This window comes from Cibotium barometz, chromosome 24, assembly GCF_041138505.1.
Source record: "Cibotium barometz isolate CiBa-2024 chromosome 24, ASM4113850v1, whole genome shotgun sequence".
Classification (NCBI taxonomy): domain Eukaryota; kingdom Viridiplantae; phylum Streptophyta; class Polypodiopsida; order Cyatheales; family Cibotiaceae; genus Cibotium; species Cibotium barometz.
The window spans coordinates 26,170,251-26,192,417 of NC_141069.1; the positions used below are offsets into that span (position 1 = coordinate 26,170,251).

General features: G+C 44.2%; 1 pseudogene across 1 annotated transcript in view; it reads right to left on the reverse strand.

The window, feature by feature from the left end:
* The window catches only part of LOC147625087 (uncharacterized), a 61,067-nt pseudogene extending 41,174 nt beyond the window's left edge, over positions 1 to 19,893 (reverse strand). Inside the window, exons 1-10 of the transcript XR_015268916.1 lie at positions 19,722 to 19,893; positions 10,722 to 11,043; positions 10,369 to 10,594; positions 9,974 to 10,222; positions 9,755 to 9,870; positions 9,545 to 9,643; positions 9,357 to 9,444; positions 8,592 to 8,821; positions 8,293 to 8,477; positions 7,891 to 8,090 (exon numbers count right to left, since the gene is read on the reverse strand). The product of XR_015268916.1 is annotated as an uncharacterized LOC147625087 (transcript). The remainder of the gene's footprint in view (positions 1 to 7,890; positions 8,091 to 8,292; positions 8,478 to 8,591; positions 8,822 to 9,356; positions 9,445 to 9,544; positions 9,644 to 9,754; positions 9,871 to 9,973; positions 10,223 to 10,368; positions 10,595 to 10,721; positions 11,044 to 19,721) is intronic.
* Positions 19,894 to 22,167: the final 2,274 nt, after the last annotated feature.

The window sequence follows — 22,167 nt, forward strand, 5'->3', positions numbered from 1 at the left end:
GCCCACCACCTCTACCTGTCCCCGGGCTAGTGTAAGGATAGTCTGGCATCTGACTGCTGCTAATGTATGAAAGACCATAACCTTGGTTTTCCCAAGGTTCACTGTGAGTCCTCGCTCCACACAGAGAGTATCCAGGGCCTGTAGATGCCTTTGTAGCCCTGTCCGAGTATCCGACACAAGAATGATATCATGAGCATATAATAGAATGTGTACAGTCGTACGTGAGATGTCAATCCCAGAGCCTCCTCCATGTATGATGTAGTCTGCTACCTCGTCGATGTAGAAGCCAAAGAGTGTCAGGAAGAGAGGGCAGCCCTGCTTCACACCAATGGTGCTCGCAATCATATCTGATAGTCCCCCTGGGCATCTAGCTCGTCCAAACACTTGCTCATATAATCTGTAAATCCCCCACATCATGTCGGGGGGTATGCCCAGTGTCTGTAAGCGGTGGAAGAGGCGCTCTCTCGGGACTGTGTCGAAGGCTTTGCGGAAGTCCACAAAACAGCAATAGAGTTTCTGTCTCCGTGCCCGAGTTTGGTCAATCAGGCATCTCAGGGTGAAAATGTGATCACTAGTAGAGAAAGCTCGCCGAAAACCTGCCTGACCAGGGGCACGGAGCCCCTCCCTCTCAGCGTGTGTGCTCAATTCTGCCTCCAGGATAGCCCCATAGAGTTTGGCCAAGGTATGACCAATCATGATAGTCCTGTAATTACCAGGGTCCAACATGTCCCCAGCTTTGTGGATCGGTACAATAGTGTATCGTCCACTCAGCTGGGAAACCTTCTACCAAAGCCCTGTTAAACAGAGCCCTGTTAAACAGGTAAGCAATAAAAGGAGAGTGTGTCAGCTGCATAAATGAAATGCTCACCCTGTAAGCCGGTGTGATCCTCAGCTCTCCCATGTTGGAATCTATGTATAGCTCGAGATACCATATCGGTAGTAAAGAAAACCGATGAGGTCGGTGGAGTCTCGGTGGGGCGAGGGATGAGTGGCTGGTGCGGAACATCATAAAGCCCTTCTGCATAACTCTGCCAGCGTTGAGGATCAGTAATCGGGGTGGGGGGGCATGGCTCTCTGAGTCGTCGCCAAGCAGTGGCTGCATCTTTGCTCATGAACATGTGGTAGATGTCCTAGTATTGAGCCTCCTCATATGTGCGTCGCTTACGGCGTGTAAGAGACCGCATCTGTCTACTGGCATGCTGCTGTGTTATTTCCCCTTTCGCTATCTAGGCTCGGAGATGTCGATGAAGCTCTCTGCACTCATTATCATACCATCTATTCTGGGGCATGTCCCCGGATGTAGGTGGCTTCCCTGTCTGGAGATGGTGTGGAAAGCTGTGGCTAGATGCAGTGTGCAGTATGTGTGAAAGCTGGGCCGTCAATACATCGATGGGTGTTGTAGGGTCCATACCAAAGAGGCCATCATGTACTTTTGAATCATAAATGTCTGCAAGCTCCCGGGTAAAGTGGAAGATGATACAAGATGCCTGAGTGGTCGGGGGTGGCAGATCAAGAGAGCTCCTAAGAGAAAAAGGCAAATAAGTATGGTCCGCACCAATGGGGCATGTAGGGATAGTGAAAGAGTCTATCAGGTCTGTCCTCTCCCGCGAGCCCAATATGTAGTCCACAGTGCTGCTGCCTCGGAGATGTCGATGAAGCTCTCTGCACTCATTATCATACCATCTATTCTGGGGCATGTCCCCGGATGTAGGTGGCTTCCCTGTCTGGAGATGGTGTGGAAAGCTGTGGCTAGATGCAGTGTGCAGTATGTGTGAAAGCTGGGCCGTCAATACATCGATGGGTGTTGTAGGGTCCATACCAAAGAGGCCATCATGTACTTTTGAATCATAAATGTCTGCAAGCTCCCGGGTAAAGTGGAAGATGATACAAGATGCCTGAGTGGTCGGGGGTGGCAGATCAAGAGAGCTCCTAAGAGAAAAAGCCAAATAAGTATGGTCCGCACCAATGGGGCATGTAGGGATAGTGAAAGAGTCTATCAGGTCTGTCCTCTCCCGCGAGCCCAATATGTAGTCCACAGTGCTGCTGCCTCCTGATGATGGGAAACATGTGAGTCTTCCCGATTCTGGCCATTGTGACATCCCGTTATAAATAACGAGATGGTGTCTAGCTCCCAGGTCCAAAAGGTGTTGCCCATAACCTATACTGTCTGGCCCACTGTCCTCTGACATCCTCGTGGTCCCTGCATCTACATCGTCTAGTGCCTGTAGGATAAGGGGATCTGTGAAGTCGAATGATTCACACTGTCGCTTTTGTGTGCGTGCATTGAAGTCCATTGAAGTCCCCCATCAGGAGAACCTCCCCCATGGTCGAATAGTGTAGGATATCTGCGGATAGAGTGGCGTATGGAGACTCACTAGGATGGGCCCCTCTCTCCTCTCGTCCTCCATGTGACCTGTGTTGAATCTCGACCCCTTCGGCGGGAAGTAGCATATTGCCAAGTAAACTGTTCTCACCTCTGAAAGCTGTAGGCTAATCCACATGTAGCGTGCCTCCGGGTCTCTCGACACCACCCTGATACGCTGGTGTAGTGCTCGTCTGAATTGTATAGCGATCCCACCTAAGCCTCTGGAAGTGCCCTGTCGCATCCCTTGTCTATACACTGATTCCCACTAGTACCCTGCTACCCGTGGTAAGCCTCTCTCTGGGCTTTCATGTGTCTCTGTCAGAAACATGATGTCCCGGTTCTCCATAACCTCCTCTAGTCTGCCTGGATGTGTCCATAGAGCCCCATTGCAGTTCCAAACTGCTGCATATATCTCCTTGTGCTTCTTGATAATTTCCTGTGTCCCATAGGCCATATGGCGCTATGCCACCATCTTGCCCTCTATGTATACATGGCCGTCTCTGTAATGTGCCTTTTTCCCTTCAGCACGTGCTGCTTTAATTTGTGGCATGCATGATTTCCTATGTTGTCTCTGCATCCAAGTTAGGTCATCATCAAAGTAGATGGGGTCCCCTAGTAGGTTTCTCAGAATAACTCTCTGTCTCATGAAGGTTTGCCTGCTCACTTCGTCTGCGAAGCACTAGGGCTTTACTTTGGGTGAGGTCCTTGGGTGGGGCTGTCCTCCATATCTTGGTGAATGGAAGTGGTGCATCCTCCGCATGGCCTAATTTTATGCGTTTCGGCCGTCCACCTCAGGGGTGCACCCCTCTGTCTCTGGAATACCTGTCACGCGTATGTTCAGGGCCCAGGCAACGGATTCTCCTCATCTTCTCTTCATCTAGTGTGGATTGGACCATGTGCGTGTCCTCTTGTACTTCTTTCTTAATGTTTTTCTTGACCACTTCCACCCATCCTTCTCTTACTGCTTCCATCTTGCCCTCCAGGGTTTTGGTAATCGTCTGGGTGAGCTCCTCCTTCATGGCTTCTTTATCTGCCTCGAGGATTTCCCCTTCTTCTGGGCGTTCACGCAGTGAAGCTACTTCGCCTTTAAGCTGGGCAATCTCCTCCTGCATTGTTTCCTTTTCTTTCTTCCATGTTTCTGCCTCGGTCTCCAGCTTAGCAATGCAATCGAGGAGGCTCTTCTGGACAGTGTTGAGGTTGCTGTCCGTGGTTTTCTTCAAATCCCAGTATCTTTTCGAGCTTTTCCATACGTGCCTCCATGACGTTTCTTCTGTAGTTAATCCTTGTGGGCTGTGACTGTTACTTCAGCAGACCAGGGTTGGGAGAGAGAGAGAGAGAGAGAGAGAGAGAGGGCCCAACATTTTCTTCAAATCCCAGTATCTTTTCGAGCTTTTCCATACGTGCCTCCATGACGTTTCTTCTGTAGTTAATCCTTGTGGGCTGTGACTGTTACTTCAGCAGACCAGGGTTGGGAGAGAGAGAGAGAGAGAGAGGGCCCAACATTTTTTAAAAAACGCTTTGACAAAATTTTTAAAAAAAGACAATTTGCTTTTTTTAGATATGAAAAAAAATCCCTGTTTCTGAAACGCGTTTTTGGAGTTTCGGCCATTTCAAGGTTTCGGACTTTCTGAGCACAGAAACGCGTTTCTATGTGACTATGCCTTGTTGTGTGCTTTCATTCAACCGCTTCAGTGTCACCAGAAACGTTTTGGGGTTTTTGACGTGTCGAGACAAAACGTTTCGTCTTTCGACTAAGAAACGTGGAGGTTTCGTAGTTTTTTCTATATAAATACAATAAAATGGTTTAGAACTTGCAGTTTGTAGAATTATTTGTAGGCCTACCTAGTGCTAGCTAGGCACTTAAAATATGGTAAAAGCTTAGGCAATTGTGGTCACAAATAGGCAATTGGGGGGTTGTGGAATTGTGACTCATAAGAAATTGGGTAATTGTGAGAAATTGGGTAATTGAGAATTAAGGGAATTGAGAATATTGGAGAATTTGTGAGAAATTGGGGGAGAGGAGGAGGAGGAGGAGGAGGAGAGGTGACTGCAGATCATGTGCAAGAGAGAGAGAGAGAGAGAGAGAGAGAGAGAGAGAGAGAGACCAACATTTAAAAAAAACACTTGACCCAAAAAAAAAATTTAGAAATTAAAAAAAAATCTCTGTTTTTGAAACGCGTTTCTGGAGTTTCAACCGTTTCAAGGTTTCGGAGTTTCTTAGCCCCAGAAACGCGTTTCTATGTGACTATGCGCTTCACACGCATTTCTTTTTTTTTTCCCGAGAAAAAGATCCTTCAATTGGTTAATGAAAAACAACCGCAAAGGGCTAAGTACAACCACAACGGGATAAATACAGCCTCACCTCATATAAGGGCGGGAGACAAATGATCAAAGGAAAAGAGATGCTTCTCCAGCTGGCCGTTCTGTGAGGAGAAGGCTATCTCATTCAGGGGGAGGGGGACAACCATACAGGTGGTCTGTAATGCCAAATGGGGTCACCGCCTCTATCTATGAGGAAAGGGCCAAGCCTCCAAAGTCTCAAGAAGGCTTCCCAACGCTTCCACATGGGGTCAGAACCTCCCTCCATCTTCCCCCACTGACCGCGGAGGGGGTGAATGATATCGAGCCATATGCTCCTAACAGTCTCAGCCGGCGGAGTGTGGGTACCCTCAATGGCCTCACTACATCTAGCACGCCAGATGTACCAGGCTGCTATGCTACTGCAAATCTCCCATCGTTGGCATGAGCCTGGTCGCCAAACACCTACCGGTGGGGCAATGACTGGTACTGCTACAATACGGAACCTCCTACCGGAAGGGTAGGGACTTGTGGAGGAAGAAGAAAATGTACAGCCACTTGTCCGGCAACTCCACATGCAAGAGAACTCACCAACAACTGATGCCGATGCAAAAAACACAGCTAAAACTCCAACGCTTGCCTCTGTAGAAGAAAACGCAGCCAAGAACCTGGCCGGCTTGCCTCTGTGTAGTAGGAGAAAACGCAGCCACCAAACTGACCGGCAGCAAGGGAAGGGCTGGCTGGACCAGAAAACGCAGCAGTGTATGAAAACACAGCCACTGTTCGGGACTGATCTGCAGCCAGCAGGAGGAGCTAGGTCAGAAAACGCAAGGTACAGATAAGAAGGCGGGCAGATTTGCAGAAGATGGAGCAGCCTGAACCTAAGCGAATGATACCATGTTGGAGAATGCACAGGCGGAACCATAAACAAGACGAGAGAGAGTAGAGAGAGCGTGTGGACAAGATCACCTTTTATATTAGTTTGAGCTTTACAATGGCAATAGGCCAGCAAGTCTTTCCTTGTTGCTCTTGGTTAGAGGTTTTCCCCTTGGTGGTGCATCAACATTAGGATCATCCTCTTGACCGTGATGCTTCAACACCAACTTTCTGGAGACCTCTGTAGGTTGGCACTGCTATTGGATTGAGCCACCACCTCCGCTGTGGTGTACAGCGTCCAAATGGAAATAAAGATCTCTTGGGAATTGGGTTTATGGAGGGCAACCAGTAAAACCCCCCCTGCGGTTAATATGGAACACAACCAGTAGCGCGCGCCCCCACGCACCCCCCAGCGTGCCATTCCAAAGGACTAAACTTTAGGAGAACCAGGGTGTTTGCCTAGTGGGGGAGAGCACCTTGTGATTTGATTCTTCGGGAAGATCCAATTAACTTGGCCCAGCATGCCCCTTGAGAGGTGTTCACCATTGGTACCATTGTAATTGTTTTCCATTTGAAAGTCATATTTGATAAGCTGGAAACCCAATGAGATGCCCTTAAAAAGCTTGTACAAGAATACTCCTTTGGATGATATAACTTATCCCAAGGGGGAGGGAGGTCGGCCCATTGTATCCCGGTGTTGTCTCAATTTTCATTTCATGGTTATTGTGGTTTGTGTGTGATTTATTAAGTCTCGATCATAATAATTAAGTATTTATTAAGGCAAGAGCCTCATCCTGCAACATTAAGTCTCAAGAAACACTGACCATCAGTGTGATTATGCCAAATGGCCAACCATTCCACTAGCCATGTTGATGCTTCTCCTCATGAGCATGCACATGCAGCAGTACAAGGGAGGGGGGAATGCCAAAGTGGAGGCCTTGTGAGAGCAACTTGAAGAGAGATGCCAAGCTTAAGTCCCTGCAAAACAGCCCCCGATATTCAGCAAGTCTCGAACTCCAAAAGGCAAGTTGCTTGGGAAGATGAAGCATTTTCAGTTTATGCTGAAGATTTGGAGCTCAAACCTCATGAGATGGCTGTTTCATATTTGATCTAAGAGGGAGATCTGATACAAAAGCCTGATGGGCAGCTTGCCTTCAAGAAACCACCTCATCTCAACCCTCAAGAAGCGGCATCGAAAAGATTGAGATCCATGGCTCCTCGTCAAGATGAAGTCTCTGCCATATGTCAACGTGCATCTACTCCTCATCATACCCGCTCTGGCAATACCTCTCATGAAATGATGCTTGGGATACAGAGAGAAGGACTACACAACCATTTTCTCAGCATGAAAGGGAAACACAAGGAGAAGCTGGAAGACTCGCACCACAAAAAGCGACCAGGGAATTCAAATTGAGAGATGAGGCCATTTGGAAAATTCAATGGTGAGTCTGACATCTGTCTCACAATTTGGAACCGATTTTCGTGATGAGGAATTTTCCAAAAAAATAAAACTTTCGCTGCTCAAGTTCATCATCAGCAACAGTGTATTTGTTCTCCATTTGAGAGTTGTGTTTGGAAATCTGGCAGCCCAGTGAGGTGCCCTCAAAGCTTGTACAAAAATACTACTTGGAGTCGTTTAAATTATCTCAAGAGGAAGGGGAGGGCAGGGAAGAAAAGGGGGCGGGGGGGGGGGGTAGGGGTTCCACCCATTTTGGCCTCAGTGCTGTCTCAATTTTTATTTCATAGTTATTGTGATTTGTGTGTGGTTAATTAAGTCTTAATCACATTAGTAGTTAAGTGGTTCCAAGATCCGTCCTCTCTTTTACAGAATGTATAATGTTGACTTCAACTTCATTAAGGGCTTCGGAAATTATTGAGTGCAATAGAGATCTCCTGTGGAGAACAAAAATCTGAATGTGAACCTCGGCAGGACCAAGGTGATGGTCTTTCATACCTCGCGCGGGTGTGACTGATCACACACACATTCATGTTCAAATGGACTCCTACACATCGCACTTTCAAATAATTTTGAGCATATATATAGACCCATCTTTCCATCTACACACTCCCACAGCCTGTTGGGCAGCAAGCTGACTAACGCCAGACAGTTTCAGCCCCAAAAAGCAGCAAAGCCAGCTGTAGAGGGAAGCAGATCCATGCCTTAGGACAGTAGATTTACACACACCCCCTCCCCCCGGTGCACGCGCGCCCCGAAGCAGCTGAAAAAGCAACGATTTAATGCAACGCTTTCTTATGCAGGAAGTTGGTAAAGGACTACACAAAAACCACATGCAATGAAAGACTGCCTGGAAAGGCCTTCCAGAAATCATTCAATTAAGTGATGATCGCACCTGCTTTCTTATTAGTTCTGAAAAGTATCGGAACTGCAAGATGTCTATATCACCATATAGGGCTTGATCAAGGCCAAAAACCCACCAGTTTTGAGGAAGCTGCAAAGCAAAATAACTCTTCTTTTGGGGTAGCAGCCAGCCACCGAGCCAGCTCTTGTGGCAAATATACCGCACGAACGTTTCAAGCCCATCAAACCAATCTGCATTAAAACGAAAGAGAAGCCCGCACTATAGATAGCCCATATCATTTTGCCTATAAATTGAACCCTTTAAAACAAGTTGTGAGAGAGAGAGAGAGAGAGAGAGAGAGATCACAAATTTTCCCGAGGAAGCGTGAGTTCAAGCCCCAACAACTATAATGTGATATGTAACACACTTAAGAGAGAGAGAGAGATCACAAACCATGGTTCCCGGGGATAGCAAAGCATTGTGGCCCCTCATAAGTATCAAGAGAGTGCACCCCATTCGGAAGCTCCGGTTTCTTCACAGCTATATGTGCTGCCTTGTAAAGGTCAGGGGGTTGCAACGCGTACTCAAAGGGACGGAAAAGCCGATTCTCATACGAATACGGAGATGGGTTGGGATAACTGTGGCATAAAGCAACACAAACCACAGTTACCAGAGCACCTTGAATCCGTTAAAGTGGACCATAGAACCAAACCACTTGATACATGAATAATTAACAGTACAAAGCAACTTACGCTAGGTCCCCTCCAATCATTAACAAGTCCCCGCGTGGCAGAGCTTTACGCTGTCCCCCAAAATCCACATTTAATTGAGGCTGCGCAAGAAGGCGGGCTACCGTATATGTAGGATTGCCACCATCTCCAGTGTCTGCCATAAAGTCGAACCATAGCTCCTCACGCTTACACATGTGGTTATACAAGAAAGCATCCTTTTTACAACATGGCTGAGCTTTTGTCATTGCAGCCTGTCAATGCAGAAGACACGATTAGGCCAAGGCAAAAATAAGACAATCTCTGTTACGACACCGCGAAAATGAAGTATGAACTCTGTGGTCACACACACTCTGAAATTGTCTTACAAGATTAGCCCAGATAGATTAAGAAAGCTAAGATCCCCCCCCAATGGTGTAGTGCTACACACCCACGCACCCACCACCTGCAGTGTAGTGTTAAATGGGCCTTCCACTACACTTGCTGTGCCACTACACGCTGGAATGATTTATTTATTTTTTTATGTGGATCTACAACCTTTATACACAGCAGGGGCTCAATTGTGCTTATACTGTGTAGCTAGGGTTATGACCAACCACTTTTTTCTGTTATATAGAGAGGATATGCCCTTTTTTCCATGTGTTGTGCATAGGAGGTTTTAGAAAGGTAGTTGAACATAGGTGATGAGTGGGGCCCCAGGAGTAGATTTTGAAAAGTGGCACCCCATGGATAGGTTTTGAAGAATGGACCCCCAAGAGCTGAGATGGAGCATCTACTTTTGAAACATACCTGCATGGTCCTCATGTCAAAACGGCCAAGAAACAGAGTGACAGACACCAAGAGGTCGAACGCAGTTTTAAACAAGTCAGCTGATGTTCTGCACATGTTAAACAGTTGGTTAGCTGGAAAAGACTTGTCAAAAATCTGAAAACAATATGGCGATTTAAGAGATTGTGCCAGGTAGGATGCCAAAATACCCTGAATACCAAGGGACCATATCCAAAAAATTGGGAGTTTTCGATACTGTTAGCTGCTGCTTGGAGCCTGTGACCAACTGAGGATGCGTCAAAGCCCACCTGATGATCATATGGCGAAATTACCCAAAATGATTGATGTTACTTATTTCTTTTTTCTCCAAATCACTAAGTACTAGCAAAAATGCTGGTGTGGACAGGAAAGAAATGTACCCGGTTGAGCGCTCCACAACATAATTTGCAATGTATAGCCCTATAAACGTTGCCCACAATGAGTAAACTGGTGATATGTTGTCAGGTAGCCCAACACACCCCTCATTGCAAGCAAGCTGCAGCCAAAGTTACAAGTATATGGTCACCTTGAGAGACAGCTTTTTGCCCAAAGAGCACTGCCTTTGACAAAGCTTTTGATCCACAAAATATGACACTTACTTCTCCATATAGAACCCACTTTGAGAAAAACGGGTAGTCACTAGCCGAGCCAACCGGCCCTAACCAAGTTGAGCATATTTGCTCTTTCGCTTTATGAATTGTAGGCCATCCCGTAGCCCATGTTTTATTCGAATTTTTGAAGTAATCAACAATAATATGACTGGACCTCTGTCTTCCAAATGAGTTTGTCCGTGAGGGAGCACGGTTTCCACAATGGCTATAGAAAACACAGCAAGCTACGCTCAAAACCTGCCAAAACATCAATGCCAGAATAGTTTTCCACCTATTAAAAACCACAGATACATGCAATCAAAACCAAACTTAATTAAGTGTTGAAGAACCAATGAAGTTCAAGCAAACACCAAAACCACATTTCAATCAAAAGAAAGGCATACCGCACTATTTTGCAGTATAATAAGAATTTCAGGCCGCTTCCCAGCCAGACGTGCTGCAAGCCCAAAATACCATAGACCCAGAAAGGTTATATGAAAAGCTACCAAAGCAATAACTGAGGATAAGAACAATGTCAGAAAGAGTGACAGGTTCATCCTCATATCGACCCCCATCGACTGAAAACTTGGAAGATGGTAGCATGCTGCAATCAAAAGCCAAGCCACATACCTGCAAAGTAGGCATTCAAGCCATAAATCTTTAATCACAAAACCTTTGGAATGTTCTTGAAAGAAGATGGTCCATACTTATAATGTGATCCCAAAACCTTTGGACAAGATCTTAAAACCAACGTTACCATCTGCTGAAATTGGAGTAGCTAGGCTGAATTGTCTTGCCATAGAATGGTGATGAGAAGAAATAGAAGAATCCCAGCAGACACCCATACATGGACCACCACTTTAAATTGTTGTCAAGCTTAAGAATGAGTGTATGCATGTTGTCTGTCGATATAAAGAAAAGACACCCCAAAAGAACTGCCAAGACTGCATGGCGAGAATGCTCATGCGGGTAGGGGTATTTGTGTGTCAGCATGGTCCTTACTCTGTCCATGTTGACGCAGAAATAATCCCTGATCTACACGACTCACAGGGGGGATAAAAGAAAAAGACTGCTGCAGTCTGTTACAAACAAGACTCAGAAAATAATTAGGGTCATGTTTGGTGAGAAGCAGATAACAGTAACAATAAGTTTATGCTCTATACTTAATCGAACACAAAAGATTAATCTAAGCAAGACGCATAACATCACAAAACTGTGAACCCTGCTAAGCCTTTCATGTACAAGTTCCAAACCTATGTATCTTTCTTTTCTAGACCACAATCAAGCATGATCCAAAAAATGCTGTTTGCCTATGACTCACACTCATGAGGCATCCAAAACCAAAGAAATATTTAAACCTTTGCTCCAAGAGAGAGAGAAAAGAAAGAAAGAAAGTTGTATTAACATCTTCAAAAGGCCAAAATGACCTATGAGACCAAAATGTTACATCATGTCCATGGAATACATCATCATGGTACTGAAAGTAAAACTAAAAGAAAATATCCGTTTTAAAAAAAACAGCCTCAAGCTCTCACATCAGCCAAGAATATCTCGCATAAGGCACTACAACATGGTACCCAATGTAGTCTTACGGTGGTGACAAATGATAGCTCTGATCCTCCAGAGGTGACGTGAGCATGGGTGTCGGGGGCATCAAGCTCTACATAGCTCGATGGCTCTGTCTAATGTCACTCCTCTCGACCGGGCTCCTACATCAGCCTAGAGGTCGAGGGGAGTGGGTGGATCTGCTCTCAGGGCTCTAGTCTGGAAGAAGTCAATGAGAGCTCTCTATGCTAGTCCTCGGGCAGGTGCAGCGGATCTGGCTCCTGCATCAACCTAGAGGTCGGGGGGAGTGGGTGGATCTCCTCTCGGGGCTCTAGTCTGGAAGAAGTCAGTGAGAGCTCTCTATGCTAGTCCTCGGGTAGGTGCAGCTGATCTGGGCCACAACAGGGATTCCTTGTGTCTGTGGAGCTCCAAAAGAAAGAGCCCCACGCATCTCTAGTCTCGAAAATCCATGATCTTAAGAGAGTGGTCCAAATCCCTCTCAAAAGAGGCCCCTGATCTCATAATATACTAGGCACATAGTCACAAAAAACAGGAAACAAGGACGAGACCGACACCCCCTAGAAACATGAACCAGTAGATGTATACAAAACGGAAACGGCATGTAGACTAGGTTGGTTAAATTATTGAACAAAAACAAATAATTACAAACTTAGCAAAACTTAACAGTAGGAGTAAAAAAAGAAAGGAGACCTCATGCTCAAGTTGATTGCTTGTTAAATTTAGGGTCGTTTTTTAGTGAACTTTTGTGTTACTTTTTTTAAATTGAACTTTTATTTTATTTTTTTACGTTTTTAAAAAACAAACTTTTTTTGAACGTTTTAGTCCCATAAGCAGATGTACTATCAGCTGTTAGTACCTTCGGGTGAGACAAAAGCTGCACCAAGCGACCTCTAGATGTCATATGAGCTTGTCTTTATCAAGGGAGCGGAGGTGCTACCCCCCTCTTGAGCATCAGGCAATGCTCCAGACCCATGCTCTGCTGAACCTGAATGAGCCGTAGCAAGGGTCAGCTTTAACTCAAAGGCATCGAGATAAAGCTGCAATACCTGAGGTGAATCTGCTAAGTCACCCTCCTCCATCCACTTCGCATCCATCGGTGAATAGTTCTTGAACTTCACAAGATAGCAACGGGAAACTTTACCTTGTACCTTTCTTTCCTTATGTGCCAGTATCTGCTCTGGAATAAGAACCTCATCAAGTTCCTCAACTTCCGGCTCAGCCTCATTTGATACATCCCCACGGAAAGGTCTAAGTAGACTCACATGAAATGCATTGTGAATCCTCCAGTGATCTGGTAGCTTCAAACGATAGGCTACCTCACCAATCTTTTCCAAAACCTGAAAAGGTCCATGATAGCGCATGCTCAACTTAGGGAGTAAGTGCTCTTTACCCTTCATCTTTTTGAGCCTAGCTTTCTCAAATCGCAAAAGAACCCAATCACCCAATGCAAACTCTAATGCACGTCTGTGACGGTCTGCTGCTTTCTTTTGCTTTTGCTGAGTCTTTTGGAGTGCCAACTTAACTCTCCTATAAGCTTCATCCATGTTCTCCACATACTCGTCAGCCTCAAAGATCTTATCCTTTGTGTGCAAAATGGATGGTACCTTCTTCCCTCCTTCCACAATCTCAAAAGGCGCCTTGCCCGTCGAGGTATGGATGGTGTTGTTATAAGCGAACTCCAGCAAAGGAAGATACTTTTCCCATTGTTGCTTGTGCTCTGACACGTAACACTTGAGAGGATCTAACTCTGTGGAATTAGCCTCTTCCGACTACCCATCTGTCTGTGGATGAAACGATGATGAAAACTTGAGAGTTGTACCCATGTTGTCAAACAACCCTCTCCAAAATAAACTCGTCATCCATGGATCACGGTCACTAATGATAGACGAAGGCATGCCATGATACTTGAAGATGTTCGCCATGGACAACTTCACCATGTGATCAACTTTGATCTTCTTACGCACGGGAATGAAATGAGCCTGCTTACTGAACCTGCATATGATAGTCCAAATGCCATCATTCCCCGTTTGTGTCCTCGGAAGATCAAATATAAAATCCATGCCCGATGAGGATTTTGAAAGGGTCTATGATCAGATGTCTGAGGGTCAGCGGCATGATCATTATATTCTCAGGGAGGGGGCTTTTTGTTGATGCATGGTAGACTGTGTGTTACCAGGCAGTTACGACTCAAGGTTATGATTGAAAGTCATGCTTCGCCGTCTGCAGGTCATAGAGGTATTGACGCCACGGTAAAGGCAGTTGAGGCTTTCTTTTATTGGCCGACCTTGAGAAGAGATGTTGATGCTTTTGTTAGGCAATGCATCGTAAGTCAGAAGGTGAAGTATGACCGCAGAAGACACAGTAGATGGTGCTATGCCCTGCAAAAGAAGAGTGGACCACCACTGCAATGCATCGCCCTTGAGAAAAGTCGCGGCTTTTCTCACTTTCGAGGATTCCACATAATTTCCACCAGAAAAAGCAGCAACAACCTGTTGTAAAAAGATAAGTGCCTTGAGCTTGTCTTTGGCCCCATTGAATGTGTCAAATTTCACTGCAACTCCCCCTTCCAATCCTTCGCCTTACCCATAGGCGTTAGATTATCGTAAGGAAGTGGCCTCACAAGATAGCTACCCCCTGCATTCATGCCCATCATAGGGTCAACATTGCCAGTTCCCACACCTGGCATACCATGCATTCCTGCTGATCCCCCCATGTTTCCAAACATACCACTATGCATACCGGGCTGCGTGCCCCCATACATGTTTCCTTGCATTCCGGGCTGCATGCCCCCATACATATTCCCTTGCATTCCAGACTGCATACCACCATACATATTACCTTACCAGGCTGAAAATTAGCTCCAAAATTCCCTTGCATTCCCATGCCTCCCAGAGGGTAACCCCCAGTCGTAGATTGGAACACAGAACCACCGCCAAAATAGCCTGGATGCATAGACTGCTTCGGAATAGGTGGTTGTCCGAAAAAGGAACTCTGTGGGTTTGCACCATAAGTGTTCTGCAGGTTAGGAAACGGTCCAAAAGCAAGATCCTGTGGGAAGGCACCACTATTGCCCTGAGGTGGGTTCCTAGAACGCTCTTTCTTCTTCTTCTTCTTCTTCTTAGGCTCAGAAGGGGATCTCATAAATTCAGCAAACTTCTCACTTTGTGTGAGCTGCATAAACACATCCACTGCCCTTGCCAAACAAGCTTTAAAGTGAGCATCATCTTCCTCTTTACTTGGCATGTCTTCTGGCTGCGTTACATCCTCATAACGTGCATCTTCTGTAGCCTGTTCTCTTGCAAGTACATCCTCAAATTCAATCCTCTCAAGAGTGGTCTCCTGCTCTTCCTTATCATCATAAAAATAGTCATCTTCTGTGTCTAACATCTTGCTGGAATTTTCAGCAATGGCTTTCCTCGAGACAACCACGAGCTCATCCCCTTAAGAAAGTTGATGATGTGTCCCGGCAACGGAACCTTGAAACCGGCCTCTGGTAGAAACCAAAGTGCGGTAGACTTGCAGTCACCCAATCCAATTGTAGTCCAACTAATAAACAAATAAACAAGAAAGAGAACGACACCTGTTCGCCCCAAAGCTTGGCACCCCTTTCAGTATTTCTTTATTCAATTTCAATGGAAAAGATTTAGATGATTACAACATGGCCATCCATGGCTCGTATGTCTGCAAGTCCAATCTACCAATCCTCAAGACCTCTTAGCATAGAGGTTACACAACCTTGTGTCCCAAGAACACCACACTGTTATCTCCTCTAATCTGCTAGGTCTGTACATCCATGAGGCCTTAGATATGCATCTGACTGAACCATGCACATAGCCATAAACTCAGCCATGAAAACAGTCCACAAACTCATCCAAATCAGCCCACAATCTTGTCCTGTTTCCACCCTCTGAACTGCCAAACCCTTCCTCTCACAAAGGGCTAGAGAGAACCACTCTAGAACAGTCTTGAGCCAGTGAAAAGAGAGACTCCATATGACATCACCTGCAGTCCCACTTGCTCACAACGAGAGAGAGAAACTTACAGTCTTTATGTCGCTTTCCACAAGAGAGAAAAGACACGAGGAAAAACCCCGTACTATCCTGTCCTCTTGCCTTGCAGCCGGGAGAGAGAGAAAACCAGTGAGAGAATCTGTAGGCGCCTATATGCTCTGCAGCCAGCAGCCACCCAGTTCTTCAAGAGCTAAAGAGAGAGAGAGAGAGAGAGAGAGAGAGAGAAAGAAAGGAGACCTATATCTCTGTTCTGTAGCACAGCACAGCAGCCAGTCTGTGTGTTCTCCCTCATGAAACCAGCCCAGTCAGCGCCTGAACCCTCTGTAGTACAGTAACCAGACAGAGAAGCGCGGCTCGCCCACAGCCTTCTTCCAAAAACAGGAGTATAACCATATGCGCAGGCACCTGAAACTGTTCTTCCCAACCCTGAAATCTGCGCTGCCTGCCTACAGTCCCTCCAGAAAGCAAGCATAAAACAAGCGCAGCCCTGCCTCTGTGCGATTTTTTTCGGAAATTCCTCCTCCCAGCCTTACTTTTCCCAAAAGCAAGAGATAGAGAGAGAGAGAGAGAGGGAGGCGTGTACTCCAAAAGTGGAGTAGCCCCCCCCCATAATTATCCTAGGGGCCCTTAAAGTTATTAAAACTTTCCTAGGGGCCACTTATGGTTTTTAAAACCTACCTAGGGAAACCTACCTAGGGGCCACCCAAGGTTATAAACCTTATGAACTTTAATCCCTTGGTCCCCCTTCACACTTGGGGTTGTCCACACATGTTACCTTTTTGTCCGGCCACCCAAGTATGAATCTTAAAATTTTTATCTTGCTCACCGACCACCATGCTCACACTTATGCTGCACCCATTTCACAAGGTCGTGACACATAGTCATAGGGAATGGGCATTTTTAGACTTGGGAATGTTGGGGATGGTAGCATCTTCCCGTCTCATGTCACTCTATAGTCATAGGGAATGGCCATTCTCAATCTTTTCCATCCTCGTTCCCCATCCCCATTTCGCATCTCATGTGACTCTGCCCTAGCCGCTGCCGCTGCCGCTGCCGCTGCCGCTGCCTGGCCCCACCGACTAGCTATGCCGAATCACCTAGCTGCCATCGATTGGACCACCGCCACTTGACAGTGCCGCCAGTACCACCACCTACTTTTTTGGGCACTAATTGATTCTACTGTGCTACCCCATGGACCTATCCTGGTTCATTCACATCTATAAGACTTCTTGTGGACTGTGTGCTCCGGGTTTGGGCAACAAACTCACAACTAATCATCATAAGCTTCATCGTTTACACTTATCTCTTGTGTACCTCATGTTCAAGGTTGGGCTTGGGCTTGGATCTGGTACTAGCCTGGTGAGAGATTCTTGTGGGCCATCCCCATGGTGTGCTCGGCATCAAGAATCTCGTGCCTCAACATCAACATCGACTCCGACTTGGGTTTCTACATCGGCATAATTGTTTGCTTTTGTATTCATTGATGTGTTGATCCTAGCTTGCTAAGCCCGTGGATTGTTCTTAAATAAATTCCTCAAAGGAGGCGATGCCCCACTCAATGTGTGTGTCCTGCGCAAAGTTCCCTAAAACCTTCTCTCTCCCCCTCTCTCTATATTTCTATCTCTTGGATACGTGGTAGAATCTATCACAACACGCCCCGCTAGGCTTACAGTAGTATCAGAGCAAGATTTCTCTCAAGGAATCTTTCTTGGGGTGACAAAGCCATGTCGAGAGTAGAGGGCAACCAAGGACCTAATGAAGAGAAAAACTATGAGGCCGATCCAAGACTTCAGGATGGGAACCAAAGTTGTCGATCCATTACCCATGAGACCGCAGCCATGTCATCAAAAGACTAGCATGTTTTTCAACAATTCAGTCGTTTGCTCAAGGATGAAGAATTCCGAGCTTGAAGAGCCAAAAGGGAACCAGACAAAAGAAGGGCTCAAATGTTTGAAGACTTCATCAAAGATAGAGGCACTGAAGCCAAAGGAGTTGAAGCCGCCAAAGCCTATCTTCCTGCCAAAGGAGTCACCATTGCAGAAGGATCTAGAGCCACCAGATATGTTTCTCGTGGAGGAGACAGGGAGACTATTCCTAGGCCTGCTCTCTCAAATGCAACCTCTTCGGGACAAGAAAGGGAAAGGAAGCAAAGGAGCCTACACTAACCGACAAAATGGACTTCAAGCCGGGAGAGAAGAGTGTCAAGTTCGATACTTTCTATGGAAAGAGGATACACAAAAGCTTTATCTTTTATCAAGCAATTTGATGCCGCTTTTGGAGGAGAGGACTTCTTCGAAAAGTCCAAACTTCGCATGGTTCGCATGCACTTAGAGGATGCTGCCTTGAATTTGGTGACTAAAGGTGGTAGGAGAAGAAACTAAGTGGAAGCCATGGACCGACTTCAAGGTTATGTTCAACAAGAAGTTTCTACCCGCGGATGTGCAAAAAGAATGGGATGAGGTAAAAGAGAAATTCGGTGGGAATGTGGCAACTTATCTGAACAACTTTTCAGCTGTTTAACTGAAGTTTACTTCTTATGTTAAGCTTTTAGCTTAATTAAACATGATTAAGATATCTTAAATTTTAATGCTTAAATACTTGAGTAAACATAAGGCAAAGTGCAAAAAGCTGTGTGTTGTTGCATTGAGACACAAGGCCTTGTTAAATAGAGCCTGAAGAGATACAAATAAAGAGGCACATCCATGATGAAAGAGTGTGACTCTTGAATGAATAGTTATGTCCTAGATGTGTCCTTTGATCAATAGATGTGTCCCTTTGAAGAGATGTGTCCTAAAGAGGCACATCCATGATGAAAGGGTGTGACTCTTGAATGAATAGTTATGTCCTAGATGTGTCCTTTGATCAATAGATGTGTCCCTTTGAAGAGATGTGTCCTTCGATGATGACCCATGTGACAGGGTGTGACCCTTCACTGGTGTCCCTTCAATGATTAAGAGTAATTAAGGATAATTAAGGGTAATTAAGGGTAATTAAGGGTAATTAAGAGAGATCAAGTCACAATCATGATATTTTCTCCCACTTAAAATAAGACTCTGGCTAAGTAAGAGACTTCTGATGTTGCTGAAGATCTTCGTTTTCTTCATTTAGGGCTGCCTAGGATGAATGAAGAGCTTGCCCATGTGATGGAGAGCATGTGGGACTGACCCAACCTATTGGAGACTCTCTTTTGAAGATTGTTAAAAGCTTTTGAAGAGCCCTTGTGAAGATCATGAAGATTTTGAAGACCTGAAGACCCTTGAAGGCTCTTGGAGATGGATTATACCATCAAAGCTTTGGAGAATCAAACTATCTACGCTGAAGAGGAGACGCCCAAAGCACGAAAAGGTTTGCAACTTGAAGCAAAAAATCCCAATGGACCTACTCCATCAACACTTGTTTGATCTCATTAATTTCACTACAAATACTCCATTGGTAATAAAATATCTTGGGGGGGGGAGGAGGGAGTTGGCCCATCTTCAACCCCCTATGTGGTTTTGGTTTCACGGCACTTCATTTGAGTTTTGATTTTGTGTTTATTAAGTTAATGGTTAAGTGCTCCAAGATCCGCGCTCCCTCATTACACCGAACTTCCCCTCCATTGGAAGTACCCCCCTAATGAGCCCCCTACTCACTTATATCTCATTAAGTGAGGTACCCTAAACTTATGTCACTTTACATAGGGTAACTAACTGATACTCTTAGTGATATGAACCCACCATTAGTGCCACTAATTTCATTAGCATAGCCTCATCATCAAAGCCAAACTAGTTATGTCTTTTGCAGACATAACACACACTGCCCTATACCACAATCATATAAACCTACCATTATCATGGAAATAACATGCTATCATTTTGAATAAACAGAAGTTAACCATTCTCCTTTGTGAAAAGAGCTTTTAAATATATACATATGATATTCTTCCCAAAGTCACAATCAAATGATTTATTTAAATATTAGAACAACTCTGTGAGAAGGTATTATTCCAACAAAAAGGCATGGGAATTCAAAACAGTTTTTTCCCAAGCAAACAATTCCATTAAAAAAAACTAGGCATTGTTGCAGTGCATTTTTTGAACTTTAAACAAACAAACACAAACAAAGCAGACATAAATTCAGAGTAAGCAGATCAATTCAAAAAGACAACTTTTCCAGATTAAATTCGAAGAAAAAAAACTTACGAGCAGGTAGCCACCGCATCGAGCAGTGCTCCGCAGTGTGAAAAATTGAGCATAACAAGCTTTGTAAAAGCGCAAGTATTGGCCCAGAGAGAGTCTAGTGACAGAATATAACCTGTGTATGTGTGTGTGTGTGTGTGAGTGTGAGAAGATGCTCTGAAAAGTAAAGGAGCACAAAAAAACAAGAAAAACAAGTGAAATTTTTAAAATCAGAACTTTAACACGTGTCTTTTTTATACTAAAAAGGGTCGGCTAAATTGCCTTTTTTTTTTTTACGTGAATCTTACATGCCAACATCTTACACTAGTTACAATTAAATTAATTGCTTAGGGCCTTTTCCAAAAGCAATTTAATCTTACACTATCTTACACTAGTTACAATTAAATCAATTGTTTAGGGCCTTTTCCAAAAGCAATTTAATGCAACTTGGCCATCTTAATCCTTTGTAAAACTTGACCAAACCTCCACTCTGAGGAAACGGGTTGCATTCAATGATTATTAAGGCTCGCGAGAAAAGGCACTTAGAGCCTCGCTCCACGAACTGGTAGACAAATAGTTGTGCACAGTGATAGGGAAACAAAAGTCCATCATTGTCATTTGGGAAAAAAAAATAGAATTAAATTAGGTTTTGAGAATTTTAGTTATAATCATAAAATCGGTTCATGTGTAGATTTTTTTAAGAAGAATCAACAACGTCAAGAATAGGGCACCAAAATGCTCTTTTACGTCTCAATATAGGGCAACAAGATGCTCTTTTACATCTTAGGTTATTATTTTCCACTTTATTGTTTTCCAAATAATATTCCATTCTCTTTTGCCCTTTTCTAAGATGTTGGAAATCTTATGAAATTGGAAAGCCTAGATTTTTGAAACATGTGTCAATTCTCAAATACATGCAAGCGCGGTCTCATCTCTTTATAGGAGTGCACCCCATGGAATGGGATTTCAACCATTTATACATGACTATAATCCACCATCACACAAAGTATTGATTGAATGAGCATTTCTAAAATGGAAACAACATGTGGTGGATTAGAAGCATGAATCAAAGAGAATGAGGGGTTAGTAGAAACATTGAATTGATTAGGTGCAAAGTTAAGGTAAAGTTATAACTTAAACCCTATCTTTCACTTAGCCTTAGCTTTCCTATATTAGACTTCTCTTTTATTCACTAACACTAATGAATATTAGTCAAAGCATGTAATTGAACATACCCTTGTGTCAACCTAGGCTATCAAAACTACATAGTTACTCACCCTCTTTTAGGTCACCTACATTGAGTCTTGCTTGCTATGAAGTTGGTATAAGTCATTTGAAAATGATTTGGTGACATTTCATCGCAGTGCCGATGATAAGTCTTGCACTATGAATGAGATCAAATGTACCATCTGGATGGAACTACCTTGGGTTGCGCTCTAGCCAATTGTGTGACTTTACAATGAGGGACCATCCAAATCATCATTGATTATAGAAGACATGTCAAAGAGAGTAATGTGAAGCCTAGGTATGTTAAAACCATCACTTGGAATTTAAGAAGAAGGATGTCATAATAAGTGTCTATGAAGTGTTAACGTGTTTAGTCCACAAGTGATCCACTCATGACGGCATGCTTTACAAGATGTCAATCTTGAATTCATATCCTTAAGTATGGATTCTTCCATGTGTACTTGAATTTTACATGGAGCACAAAGGAAGGTTACACGCATGCATTGCACTCATGCATTTTAATTATGAAGCCTTTAAATATTTTTCCATGTGTATTTGAATTTTACATGGAGCACAAAGAAAGGTTACACTCATGCATTTTAGTTATAAAGCCTTTTCAAACCCTCAAGTCCTTTAGGTAAGGAATCCTCTATGCTAGGAGGATTACAATGCAAGTACAATGCCATCGTTTGAGGTTTCCTCCAAAGAGGCATAAGATCCATGTTATGATAAATCCAAGATCTTATATACCTCATCCACTTTCTCAAAGTCTACCTTTCATGTAAGGAACTTTATATGTAGACTTGGGGGATTTAAATGGCATCCCAAGTAGATAGTTGCAAATAATGAGGTTGAACTTTCTATGGAGACTTGGGGGATTTAAATGGCATCCCAAGTAGATAGTTGCAAATAATGAGGTGCCCATCTAGCTAAATGGACCAATCTCATAATCATCAAGTGTTTAGAATTTAAAGTGTACTTTATTATCTCATAATCATCAAGTGTTCCAAATTTAAAGTGTACTGTATTATCTCATAATCATCAAGTGTTCTAAATTTAAATTATACTTTATTATTTCACCTAGTGTGTTTGTGAACCTTCAATGGATGCCTTATATAAATGTATACATTAAAGGTCATTCTATTGGCAAGCAACAATGTTGTATCAATTGGTGCATATATCAATTGGTGGTGCTAGTGTGTTAATGGTATCAGTTCTCTTTTTATGGTTTTCATGAATCCAA